Raw genomic sequence first — 13260 nt, 5'->3', positions numbered from 1 at the left:
ATCCTGGTGGCCACCAGGGACCCAGTCTTTCCCTCATCTTTCTAGAACATGAGGATGTCTGGGAGGACCCAGAGATGCCATCAGGGCACTCAAGGCCTCCAGACAGGGGAATTTTATCGACCAAATCTGGACATACCTCAATATTTTAACAACCAGTACAAATGAAACCAGCCCTGGGGTTCCCTCTTTTACAAAGAAAGGAACCAGGGCTCAGAGCAGTCAAGGCCTTGTCCAGGGGCATGCAATAAGAAAATCAGCACAACCAGGATTTGAACCCAAATGTCTCTGGCTTGAGCACAGGGCAGGTACCAAGAGGGAAATTGATCTGCTCTCTCTGGATGAGACCTGCGTCGCTCTTGTCCTGCCTCTCCCTGGGCCACCTTGATTTTCACACTTGTTCAATGGGAATAAGATCAATTTCAACCACTCCGTGAGGGGCCTTCCAGCCTGGTGCCTGGCAAGTCCACCCTTCATGGGCTTTGACACCCCACCTGCTCCTACTTTGAGGTGCAACTCTGGGGATGTCCCTTCCCCTATTTCAGGCCTCAGTGTGCTCATCTGCTAAATGGGTGTAGCCCAGGGCCTGGATTGCTGTAAGTTGTAAGTGCCCTCCTTTTTTTGGGGGGAGATAGAGTCTCACTCTGATGCCCAGGGTGGAGTGCAGTAGCACGATCTCAGCTCACTGCAACCTCCACCTCCCAGGTTCAAGTGATTCTCCTGCCTCAGCCTCCCAAGTAGCTGGGACTACAGGTGCCCACCACCATGCCCAGACAAATTTTTGTATTTTTTAAAGTAGAGACAGGGTTTCACCATGTTGGTGGTCTCCAACTCCTGACCTCAAGTGATCCTCCTGCCTTGGCCTCCTAAAGTGCTGGGATTACAGGCTTGAGCCATGGTGCCCAGCCTGCCTCTTTACTAATGCTAAATGGTGGCTCTGTTAGGATTGGAGGTATTTGTAGTAGTGATGCTTGGGCTTTAAGGAAACTGCACACCAGTCCAGAGGAGTGATGAACGCTTTGGAACCAGACAATCCGAGTTCAAATTCCAGTTCTGCCACTTCCAAGCTAAGTGGCCTTGGGCAAGACATTTTACCTACTGGGCCTCAGTTTCCTCATTTGTAAAACAGGGCAACTAGGAGAACCTCCATCGAAGGGCTGCTGTGAGGATTGAGTTGATTTATGTAGAGCACTTAGAACAGTGGGCAGTAACTGCTGCTGTCATTGTGGTCGTCGTCATCATCATCATTATTTAGCAACAAAAATAAGGCTGCTAAGGGGGCAAGTTGAGGTTGACCTCCCCTCTTGGCTCAGAGGAGAGATCCCAAGCAAAAGAAAGGACAAGTTCAAGGTCACCCACGGGCCTGCCAGGCTTCCCAGAATCCCAGGTGGGGCCCCTGAATCAGTGTGTACAATCAAGGAGGTGACTCTGGAAGGTGCCAAGCCTAGGAAGGAAAGATAGCAGCCTGGGGATGGGGAGGTGGCTTTTCTCGATGGGTTGCCGGGGCAGGGAGAAGTCTGTGGTCTTGGCTCATATCCTTCCCAGGTAAACCCAGAACTCTTTGGTGCAGGAGAGGTGAGAAGACGGGACAGTGAGTCCCCCAGCGAGTCTGGAGTGTGGATAGGAGGGAGCAGCACCTGGCACTTCGTGACTAGGGGAAGCCAGTCTCTCTAGATGCTATCATCACTGATAACTCGGGTTGGGTGACAGGCCAGGAGCTGCACAAACACGAGGCTAGTGGACTGAAGAATGAAGAGCAGGCAAACAGGGAAGGGACATTTCCCTGCACTTCACTTGAAATGTGGAGGCAAGGGGGCATCAGACGAGTTGTTTTGTTTTTTTATTTTTTGTTTTGAGACAGAGTTTAGCTCTGTCACCCAGGCTGGAGTGCAGTGGCACAATCTCTGCTCACTGCAGCCTCAACTTCCCATGCTCAAGCGATCCTCCCACCTCAGCCTCCTGAGTAGCTGGGACTACAAGCACAAACCACCACACCCGGCTAATTTTTTTACTTTTTGTAGAGACAGGGTCTTCCTGTGTTGCCTAAGCAGGTCTCAAACTCATGGGCTCAAGTAATCCTCCCACCTTGGCCTCCCAAAGTGTAAGGATTACAGGCATGAGCCACCACGCCCAGCACCGAAAAGTTATTTAATGCATATACTCTACAAGCAAATATAGACATATGCCCTTCTCCTTTTTCTTTTCTTTCTTTTTTTTGTTTTTTTTAATATTTATTTATTTATTTATTTATTTATTTATTTATTTATTTATTTATTTTTGAGACAGACTCTCGCTCTGTCACTCAGGCTACAGTGCCGTGGTGCCGTCTCAGCTCATTGCAACCTCCGCCTCCCGGGTTCAAGCGATTCTCCTTCCTTAGCCTCCCGAGTAGCTGGGATTACAGGCGCCTGCCACCATGCCCGACTAATTTTTGTATTTTCAGTAGAGACGGGGTTTTGCCTTGTTGGCCAGGGCAGGCCCCTCTCCTTTAATGCACAGTGGGGTATTCTCCGCACTGTTCTGCCCTAGATTTTTGAACTTGGCAATAATGTAACCTGAATTGCATGAAGAGTTTCCTCTTTCTTTTCTCCACTGGATAAATGCACCTCTTGTAGCATTAGTATGCTCCCATTTGACATCACAAACTATGCTGCAATGAAGAGCCCTGTGCCCATATCATTTCATACATGCATCAAGTTCCTGGACGTGGTGAGCGGTTTTGCAAAATGACGAAGGTTTTGCCACATTTGTGATTTTGAGAGCGATTGCAAAATTACCTCTCACAGGGCTATACTAGTTTACACCCCCAGGAGCAACAGTGGGGAGTATCTGTTTTCCCACAGCCTCATCAACTCCATGCATTATCAAACCGTTTTATTTTTGCCAGGTGAAAAGGTGTGTGGTCTAATACAAGTGGCCACGAGTTCTGTGCAGCTCCTTCCATCAAGAGAGAGCGTCGATCCTCCTCCTCTCAAATCTGAGCTGGTGTTGTAACTTGGTTTGGTCAATAGAATGAGATATGTTGACGTTCCATGAGTTCTGAGCCTGGGCCTTGAGTTCCTGGCTTCAAGAACTTGCAGCTTTGGTGGGAGGCAATGGCTCACCTCTGTAATCCCAGTGCTTTGGCAGGCTGCGGTAGGAGGATCACTTGAGCCCAGGAGTTCAAGACCAGTGTAGACAACACAGTGAGACCCCATCTCTAAAAAAGAATAATTAGGCCAGGTGCAGTGGCTCACGCCTGTAATCCCAACATTTTGGGAGGCTGAGGTGAGTGGATTATTTAAGGTCAGGAGTTCGAGACCAGCCTGGCCAACATGGTGAAACCTCACCTCCACTAAAAATACAAAAATTATCTGGTCATGATGGCGGGCGCTTATAATCACAGCTACTCAGGAGGCTGAGGCAGGAGAATCACTTGAACCCGGGAAGCGGAGGTTGCAGTGAGCCGAGATCACGCCACTGCACTCCAGTCTGGGCCACAGAGCAAGACTGTGTCCAAAAATAATAATGATAATAATAATTAATAATTAGGCTGGGTGCAGTGGCTCACCCCTGTAATCCCAGCACTTTGGGAGCCGAGGCAGATGAATTGCTTGAGCTCAGGAGGTCAAGACCAGCCTAGACAACATGGCAAGACCCCGTCTCTACTGAAAATACAAACAAATAGCCAGACATGGTGGTGCGCACCTGTAGTCGCAGCTATTCCGGAGGCTGAGGTGGGAGAATTGCTTGAGCCCAGGGCATAGAGGTTGCAGTGAGCCGACATCTCACCACTATACTCCAGCCTGGGTGACATTAGAGAGAGATCCTGTCTCAAAAAAAACAACAAAAAAATAAAGAAAATTAATAATGAGCTTTAAAAATTTAAACAAAAAGAACTTGCCACTGCTGTTCTCACTTTCTTGCTGCTGAGAACTCTTTTGACACTGGATGAAGTAGCCCAGGCTTACCTTTTGCAGGGTAAGAAGCCTTGAGGAGAGAGGCTCCCAGCACCTCCAAAATCGCAGTTGAGAGTCTAGATGTATGAATAAGACCATCTGTCAAACTGAATGCCTACAAACAGTAGACATTTGTTTCTCACAGTGCTGGAGGCTGGGAAGTCCAAGGTCAAGGCACCAGCAGATTTGGTGTCTGGCAAGATCCCGCTCTCTGGTTCATGGAAGGCATTTTCTTGCTGCATCCTCATCTGTTAGAAGGGACAAAACAGATCTCTGGGGTCTCTCTTATTGACTAATTTTTTTTAGAGCATAGTGTCACTCTGTCACCCACGCTGGAGTACGGTGGCACGATCATAGCGCATTGCAGTCTTGAACTCCTGGGCTCAAGAAATCCACCTGCCTCAACCTCCTGAGTAGCTGGGAAGATAGGCATGTCCTACCATACCTGGCTAACCTTTTTTTGTTTTTTTTTTGTTTGTTTGTTTGTTTTGTTTTGTTTTGTTTTTTGAGACGGAGTCTCGCTCTGTCACCCAGGCTGGAGTGCAGTGGCCAGATCTCAGCTCACTGCAAGCTCCGCCTCCCGGGTTCCCGCCATTCTCCTGCCTCTGCCTCCCGAGTAGCTGGGACCACAGGCGCCGCCACCTCGCCCGGCTAATTTTTTGTGTTTTTAGTAGAGACGGGGTTTTGCCGTGTTAGCCAGGATGGTCTCAATCTCCTGACCTAGTGATCCGCCCGTCTTGGCCTCCCAAAGTGCTGGGATTACAGGCTTGAGCCACCGCGCCCGGCCCCTTTTTTTGTTTTGTAGAGACAAAGTCTCCCTTCATTGCCCAGGCTCGTCTGGAACTCCTGGGCTCAAGCGATCCCCCTGCCTCCACCTCCCAAAGTGCTGGGATTACAGGTGTGAGCCAATGTGCCCGGCTAGTGTCATTTTTATAGGGGTCATTTGTGCTTGTTTTCCTGTCCTCTATTATTATTATTATTATTTTGGGACAGTGTCTCGCTCTGTCCCCCAGGATGGAATGCAGTGGTACGATCTTGGCTCACTGCTACCTCCGCCTCCCGGGTTCAAGCAATTCTCTTGCCTCAGCCTCCCGAGTAGCTTGGACTACAGGCCCACGCCACCACGCCCAGCTAATTTTTTGTATTTTAGTAGAGACAGGGTTTCACGGTGTTGCACAGGCTGGTCTTGAACTGCTGAGCTCAGGCAATCCACCCATCTTGGCCTCCCAAAGTGCTGGGATTACAGGCGTGAGCCCCTGTGCTCAGCTCAGTTGATTCATAGAAGCTCTGTTAGCCTCCGGTGGCTGCTGTAACAAAGGACTACAGACTGGGTGGGTCAGAACGACAATGTATTGTCTCACAGTCTGGAGTCCAGAAGTCCAGATCAAGCTGTCAGCAGGGCCATAAACCCATAGAGGAATCCTTCCTCGCTCTTCCCAGCAGCAGTGGCTTTCTGGCAATCTTTGGCGGTCCTTGGCTTGCAGCTGCCTAGCTCCAGTCTCTTCCTTTGTGTTTACATGGCATTATTCCTGTGTCTGTCTGTCGTCACAGGGCTGCCTTCTTTTTTTCTGTTTGTTTGTTTTTTTGTTTTGTTTTGTTTTGTTTTTGAGACGGAGTCTCACTCTGTCGCCCAGGCTGGAGTGCAGTGGCACAATCTCGGCTCACTGCAGCCTCTGCCTGATGGGTTCTAGCGATTCTCCTGCCTCAGCCTCCCAAGTAGCTGGGACTACAGGTGCACGTCACCACACCTGGCTAATTTTTGTATTTTTAGTACAGACGGGATTTCATCATATTGGCCAGGCTGGTCTCAAACTCCTGACCTCAGGTGATGCACCCACCTCAGCCTCCCAAAGTGCTGGGATTATAGGCGTGAGCCACCACACCCAGCCTTGAGCCACATTCTTATAAGGACACCAGTCATAGTGATTTGTGGCCCAACCTACTCCAGTATGACTGCATCTTAACTAATTATATCTGCAACAGCCCTATTTCCAAATAAGGTCACATTCTGAGTACTGGGGGTTAGGACTTCCACCTATCTTTCTCTGGTGTGGAGAGGAAGCATTTCAACCCATAACAGGAGCTCCTTATATATTCAGAATATTAGGCCTTGAATTGCAAAGATTATTTCTGCTATTGCATCTAGGCGGTGGAATAAAAGAGCTGCAAGGTGCTAGAGGCAAGAAAAGCATTTTTCTTTACACAAACTCAGCGAATATTATTTCTCTGGTCCCCTCTTCTCTCCAAGTCACCCCTAATCCCATGAAGCCACAGAGAGGCATAGCAAAGAAGGCTGCTGAGGGATGAGATGGAAAGAGGCGGGGGGGGGAGCTGGGAGCGAACGGGATGAAACTTCTATTAATAGCTCCTAGACTTTGCCTCCGCCACTCCAGGGCAGCACCCCTCAGCATGGTGGGTGTACATGTAGGAAGTAGAGCCAGACTGCAGGGGATTCAAATCCTGACACTATACTTAACAAGTCAGTTTATCTTATTTTATTTATTTATTTATTTTTGAGACAGAGTCTCGCCCTGTTATCTAGGCTGGAGTGCAGTGGTGCGTTCTCGGCTCACTGCAGCCTTCATCTCCCGGGTTCAAGTGATTCTCATGTCTCAGCCTCCCAAGTAGCTGGGATTACAGGCACCTGCCACCATACCGGGCTGATTTTCATTTATTTTTTTAAGTAGAGATGGGGTTTCACCGTGTTGGCCAGGCTGATCTTGTAATCCTGACCTCAAGTGATCCCTCTGCCTCAGCCTCCCAAAGTTCTGGGTTTACAAACATGAGGCACCTGGCCTAACAAGTCAGTTTAGAAGCCAGATGTGGTAGCTCAAGCCTATTAATTCCAACACTTTGGGAAGCCAACACTGGAGGATTGATGGAGGTCACGAGTTCAAGACCAGCCTGGGCAGCATAGTGAGACTCCCTGTCTCTATTGAAAAAAGAAAAAAAATATTTAAATCAGCCAGGGGGCTGGGCATGATGGTTCTCGCTTGTAATCCCAGCACTTTGGGAGGCCAAAGTGGGTGGATCAACAGAGGTCAGGAGTTCAAGACCAGCCTGGCCAACATGGTGAAACCCTGTCTCTACTAAAATACAAAAATTAGCCGGGCATGGTGACAGGTGCCTGTAATCCCAGCTACTAAGGAGGCTGAGGCAGGAGAATCACTTGAACCTGGGATGCGGAGGTTGCAGTGAGCCAAGATCACGCCACTCTGCCCCAGTCTGGGCAGAAGAGCCAGAATTCGTCTCAAACAAACAAAAAAGCTCTCTAAAATCAGCCAGGCTTGGTTACTTGGGCCTGTAGTTCCAGTTACTCAGGAGACTGAGGCAGGAGGATCACTTGAGACCAGGAGCTGGAGGCCACAGTCAGCTATGATCTTGCCGCTGCACTCCAGCCTAGGCAACAGAGCAAGACCCTGTCTCAAAAAATAAAAAATATCAGCTCAATTCAGGCAAGTAAGTTAACCTCTTATATTGGTGTCCTATTTTGCTGTAACAAATTAGCGTAGATCTAGTGGCTTAAAACAGAAATTTATTCTCTTACAGACTGGAGGTCAGAAGTACAAAATGCGTCTCGTAATCAAAATCAAGGTGTCAGCAGAGCAGTGCTCTGGTCAAGAGATGTTCGGGGTGAGTGATTTCCTTGTCGTTTTCCAGCAGGAGCTGTATTTCTTATATTTCTCGGTTCTTGGCCCTTTCTCCTTCGTCAAAGCTCGCAACAAATATCTTCTCTCTCCCACCCTGTTTTTCCTCTGCTTCTCTCCCATGACTTACTTCTCTCCTGTCTATAGTCAAATGTCCCTGTCCCTCCTTCTAGGGGCACTTCTGATTACACTTAGGGCCCAACTGGATAATTAGGAAAATGTTCCTGATTAAGTTCCTTAACTTAATAATACCTGCAAAGACCCTTTTCTCCTATAAGGTAACACCCATAGGCTCTGGGGCTTAGGACCTGCATATTTTGGGGGACCATTTTCCAGCCCACCACACATCTCTAATCCTCAGTTTCCGTGTGCGTGTGTATATGTGTGTACGAAATAGGATATTTACAGATTCACCAATAATATAGATAATACTCTCAGAACAGTACCCACTGCAACACAAACACAATAAACTTGAGATGGGGAGAAACTCATTTAAAGTCTGCTGTTTTAGGCCAGGCGCCATGGCTCATGCCTGTAATCCCAGCACTTTGGGAGGTCGAGGTGGGCAGATCGCTTGAGCTCAGGAGTTCAAGACCAGCCTGGACAACATGGTGAAATGTCATCCCTACAAAAAATACAAAAATTAGCCAGGCGTGGTAGTGCACACCTGCTTAGGAGGCTGAGGTGGGAGGATGGCTTGAGCCCAGGAGGCGGAGGTTGCAGTGAGCTGAGATCTCAGCACTGCACTCCAGCGTGGACGATAAAGCAAGACCTTATCTCAAAAAAATAAAAAGTCTTCCCTTTGGACCTCAGTTTCTCCGCCTGGAAAACGGGGGAAGACGGTTATTGGACTCAAGGGTTTACCACCTCTTCCACTCCCTAGGGAGGCCCTGAGTGGAGAGGTTCCCTGCATCTAAGAGGTGGCCAGGCCAGGATCTGAAAGCCACATCAGTGTGGCCTGTTAGGCGTCCCAGAAAGGGGAGGTTATGGAGAATGGCCCTTTCCCTACCATCAGCCCAGTCACCCCCCCATCCCCCACCCCTGCTCCCCTGCCAGAGAAGGATGCTCCCAGTGGCCAGGCCAGAGGGTAGTCACTTCACCATGGCAGGTGGCAAGAGGATGAAGGAGCCCCAAACAGATGCACACACACACACATGCATGCATACACACTCACACACACATGCACACACACATGCACATATGCACACACACGCACACTCACGCACAAGAGAGTAGCACTCTTGTGCGGGATATTGATTTCACGGAGGATGGTGAACAAGAAACCACTAACTGAGGGGGGTATTCATAGTGACAAGAATTTGTTTAATGTAAATGCCCTATGTTCGACGAACACATGTGCACACACACACGCATGCATGTACACTCACACACATGCGCGCGCACACACACACACAGTGTCCCTGTATCACTATGTCTATTTTGTGCTCTCTGAAGGCAACTGTGTGTTGTTTTCTCTAACTCCTGTCAGTCTCTTATCTTCTCTCTCTCCCTGCTTGCCCACTTTTCTTTCTCCCTGTCCTTGTCCTTCGGTTGCTGTTTTCTGTCTCTCTCTCTCTCTCCCCCAACACCCCCATCTCAGATTTCCCCCGAACCAGTCTGTCTGTGGGTCTCTTCTCTCTCCCTCTGCCTCCTTTCCCCACCTCCATCTCTATCCCCAGCTCTCTCTGTCTCTCCCTCTCTTTGCCTCCAACTCTCTCACCCTCTCTGTCTCTGCCTGAAATTCTCCTCTCCACAGGCTGGGGAAGCCCCCGAAACCCATGGGCCTCACCCATGACCCTGCAGGCAGGCAAGAGCTGGGTGAGGCCCAGGTGAGTCATGAGGAGGAAGGAGCCAACATCCCTGCAGTGTTTCTGGAGAGTGTCCAAGTCCTGATCCCTGCATTTCCCTTCCCTTTACACGTCAGCAGAACCTTACAGGTGTGTGTGTCACTTGAGGGAGAGATAGAGAGAAAGAATCAGAAACAGAAACAACGACACAGAAAGAGAAAGAGAGCCATGGGGAAAGACAGAGAAAAGGGAGAAGCAGAGATAGAAAGACATGAAGAGAGAAAAACAGATACAGAGATTGAGGTACAGACAGAGAAAGTGATAGAGTTGGAGAAACAGACATAGGCATTGAGAGAGATAAAGAGGGACAGAGAAAAAGAAAAAGGACAAAACAGAGAGAGAGAAAAAGACAAAGACAGACACAGGAAAAGACAGATTTCAGGAGGCGAGGGCAGCCTTGGGCAGTGATGAGTGGGCTCTGAAATACCTCTTATTAACTAAAGAGGAAATTGGTTGAGCATGGTGGCTCACACCTGTAATCCCACCACTTTGGGAGGCCAAGGCAGGAGGATCACTTGAACTCAGCAGTTCAAGACCAGCCTGGGCAACAGACCAAGACCCCATCTCTACAAAAAACACGAAATATGAAAAAATAGCCAGGCATGGTGGTGCACACCCCTAGGTCCCAACTACTTAGGAGGCTGAAGTGAGAGTTTCGCTTGAGTCCAGGAGTTCAAGGCAGCAGTGAGCTATGATCATGCCTCTGCACTCCAGCCTAGGACCTTGTCTCCAAAAAAAAAAAGGAAATTGGGAAATTGTGGCTCAGAGAAGTGAGGTCATCCAACCAGGAAGTGGTAGCAGCAGAGCACACAGCTCCGCATGACCCTCAAACCTGAGTTTTCTCTTCACTGAGAGATGCCCCCCACCCACCCCAGACCTATTTCATAGGTGGGAAAGTCAGGGATCAGTGGAGTGAAGCCATTTGCCCAGGGTCACCCAGAAGCAAGTGGCTGAGCTGGGTCTCAAGCCTGCTTGGACCAACACCCCAGCGTTCTGCTTCCGCACCTCATGTACACTCCTATCTAGTTTAGTTTTCACACCAGCCCCAAGAGGGATCCCCTTCTCCAGCTGAGAAAACTGAGGCTCAGAAAGAACATTGTTGGCCCAGGGTGACCCAGCCAGGGAAGGTCCCACTTCAGCAGCTGATGCATGATAACTGCTGACGTCAGACTCAATGACAGCCCTCCATCTTCCTTCCTACTCCAGGAAGAGGTGAAAGTCCAGAGTTGCAACAACGATAATACTGGCAGCTATTGCTTTTATTGAGCACATACTATGTACCAGGCACTGTGGCAAGCATCTTAGGTGCATTCTTCTTTTTGTTTGTTTGTTTGTTTTAGATGGAGTCTAGCTCTGTCGCACAGGCTGGAGTGGAATGGTGCGATCTTGGCTCACTGCAATCTGCCTCCCAGGTTCAAGCAATTCTCGTGCCTCAGCCTCCTAAGTAGCTGGGACTACAGGTGCATGCCACCACACCCAGCGAATTTTTTTTTGTATTTTTTAGTAGAGACAGGGTTTTGCCATGGTGGCCAGGCTGGTCTTGAACTCCGGATCTCAAGTGATCCACTTGCCTTGGTCTCCCAAAGCACTGGTATTACAGACGTGAGCCACCATGCTCAGTCGTTTTAGGTGGATTCTTTTAGCTCCCCAGTACACCAGCCCTGGGAGGGTGATCGTTGCTATCTCTACTTTCAAGATAAGGGGCTTGGGCACACAGAGAGATTAAGTAACCTGCTAGAGGTGACACAGCCAATATGTAGATGGAATTTAAATTCTCAAAATCTGAGACCAGTTCCCACACTCTTAACCACTGGGCTATACTACTTCTTAGGAAATTCTTTGGGAGTTCTTTTTTTTTTCAGTCTCACTTTTGTTGCCCAGGCTGGAGTTCAGTAGCTCAATTTTGGCTCACTGCAGCCTCAAACTTCTGAGGCTCAAGTGATCCTCCCACCTCAACCTCCTGAGTAGCTGAGACCACAAGTGTGCACCACCACGCCTGGCTAATTTTTGTATTTTTTGTAGAGACAAGGTCTCACTATGTAGTCCAGGCTGTAATTTTGTTTATTTTTTTATGGAGACAAGGTCTTACTTTGTGGCTCAGGGTGGTCTCGAACCCCTGAGCTCAAGCGATCCTCCAGCCTTCGCCTCCCAAAGTGCTGAGATTACAGGCATGAACTGCCGTGCTCACCATTGGGAGTTTTTTGTTTTTTGTTTTCTAACCTTATCTTAAAATCATTAGCTTACAGCTTCAATGAATTAGTAAGAATCACATAGTATAGGCTGGAAGCAGTAGCTCACGCCTGTAATTTCAGCAATTTGGGAGGCCAAGGTGGGTGGATCACCTGAAGTCAGGAGTTAGAGACCAACCTGGCATACACGGTGAAACCCCATCTCTACTAACAATACAAAAATTAGGGCCAGGTACGGTGGCTCACGCCTGTAATCCCAGAACTTTGGGAGGCTGAGGCAGGTGGATTACCTGAAGTCAGGAGTTCAAGACCGGCCTAGCCGACATGGCGAAACCCCATCTCTACTAAGAATACAAAAATTAGGGCCAGGCGCTGTGGTTCAAGCCTGTAATCCCACCATTTTGGGAGGCTGAGGTGGGTGGATCACCTGAAATCAGTAGTTCAAGACCAGTCTGGCCAGCGTGGTAAAACCCCGTCTCTACTAAAAATGCAAAAAAAATCGCCAGGCGTGGTGGAGAATGCCTGTAATCTCAGCTACTCAGGAGGCTGAGGCAGGAGAATCTCTTGAACCTGGGAGGCAGAGGTTGCAGTGAGCCGAGACTGCACCATTGCACTCCAGCCTGGGTAACAAGAAAGATACTCCATTTCAAAAAAAAAAAAAAAAAAAAAAAAAAAAAAAAAAATTAGCCAGGCATGCCTGTAATCCCAACTACTCAGGAAGCTGAGGCATGAGAATCACTTGAACCCAGGAGTTGGAAATTGCAGTGAGCCGAGACCACGCCATTGCACTCCAGCCTGGGAGACAAAGTTAGACTCCATCTCAAAAACAGCAACAACAAATCACATAGTATAATCATTATTACAGCAGTAGAAGTAGCTACCACTTACTCATCCCCTACGACTCTCTTCCTCTCCTACTCTGTTCTAGCCACACTGACATCTCTTCCATTCCTAGAATCTCATCAGGCTTCCCCCTCAAGGCCTTTGCACTGGCTGTTTCTGCTTCCTGGAAAGGTTCCCTGCACATCTGCCCCACTTCTTCCCTCACTGCATTCAGCCTCTGCCTGAATGCCACTTGCGCAGGGAACCCCTCCTGGATCACCCACCTAAAACAGCTTACGCCTCACTTACACCCAGGTACTTCCTTCAGCCTGCTTTGCTTTCTCCAGTTTGCTTATCCCTCTCAGACAGTGAAAGTTTAGATAACACGTATCTGCTCCCCACTGTCGACACCACAAAAGGTGGGAACTTTGCTTTGCTTCCTGCTGTGCCCCCAGCTCCTGGACCAGTGCCCAGCACAAATTATGTCCTTGGTAAAAGTTAAAGGAATGTGTTGAGCCCTCCATTTTGGCCGGCAGCCATTTCAGGCATTGCACCTACATTAAATTGCTCTGTTTAGCTAGATGCATCCTAAGAAGGGGAGACAATGTTATCTTTAGTGTTTTATTTTACTTAAAAAAAAAAAAAAAAAAAAAAAACTTGGCCAGGTGCAGTGGCTCATGCCTGTAATCCCAGCACTTTGGAAGGCCAAGACAGGAGGATCACCTGAGATCAGGAGTTCGAGACCACCCTGGCCAACATGAGGAAACCCCATCTCTACTAAAAATACAAAAATTAGCAGGGCGTGGTGGCGGGTGCCTGT

Source organism: Macaca nemestrina, chromosome 20 (assembly GCF_043159975.1).
Source record: "Macaca nemestrina isolate mMacNem1 chromosome 20, mMacNem.hap1, whole genome shotgun sequence".
NCBI lineage: Eukaryota > Metazoa > Chordata > Mammalia > Primates > Cercopithecidae > Macaca > Macaca nemestrina.
The sequence above is the reverse complement of the archived record's forward strand: the minus strand, read 5'-3'. Positions refer to the sequence as shown.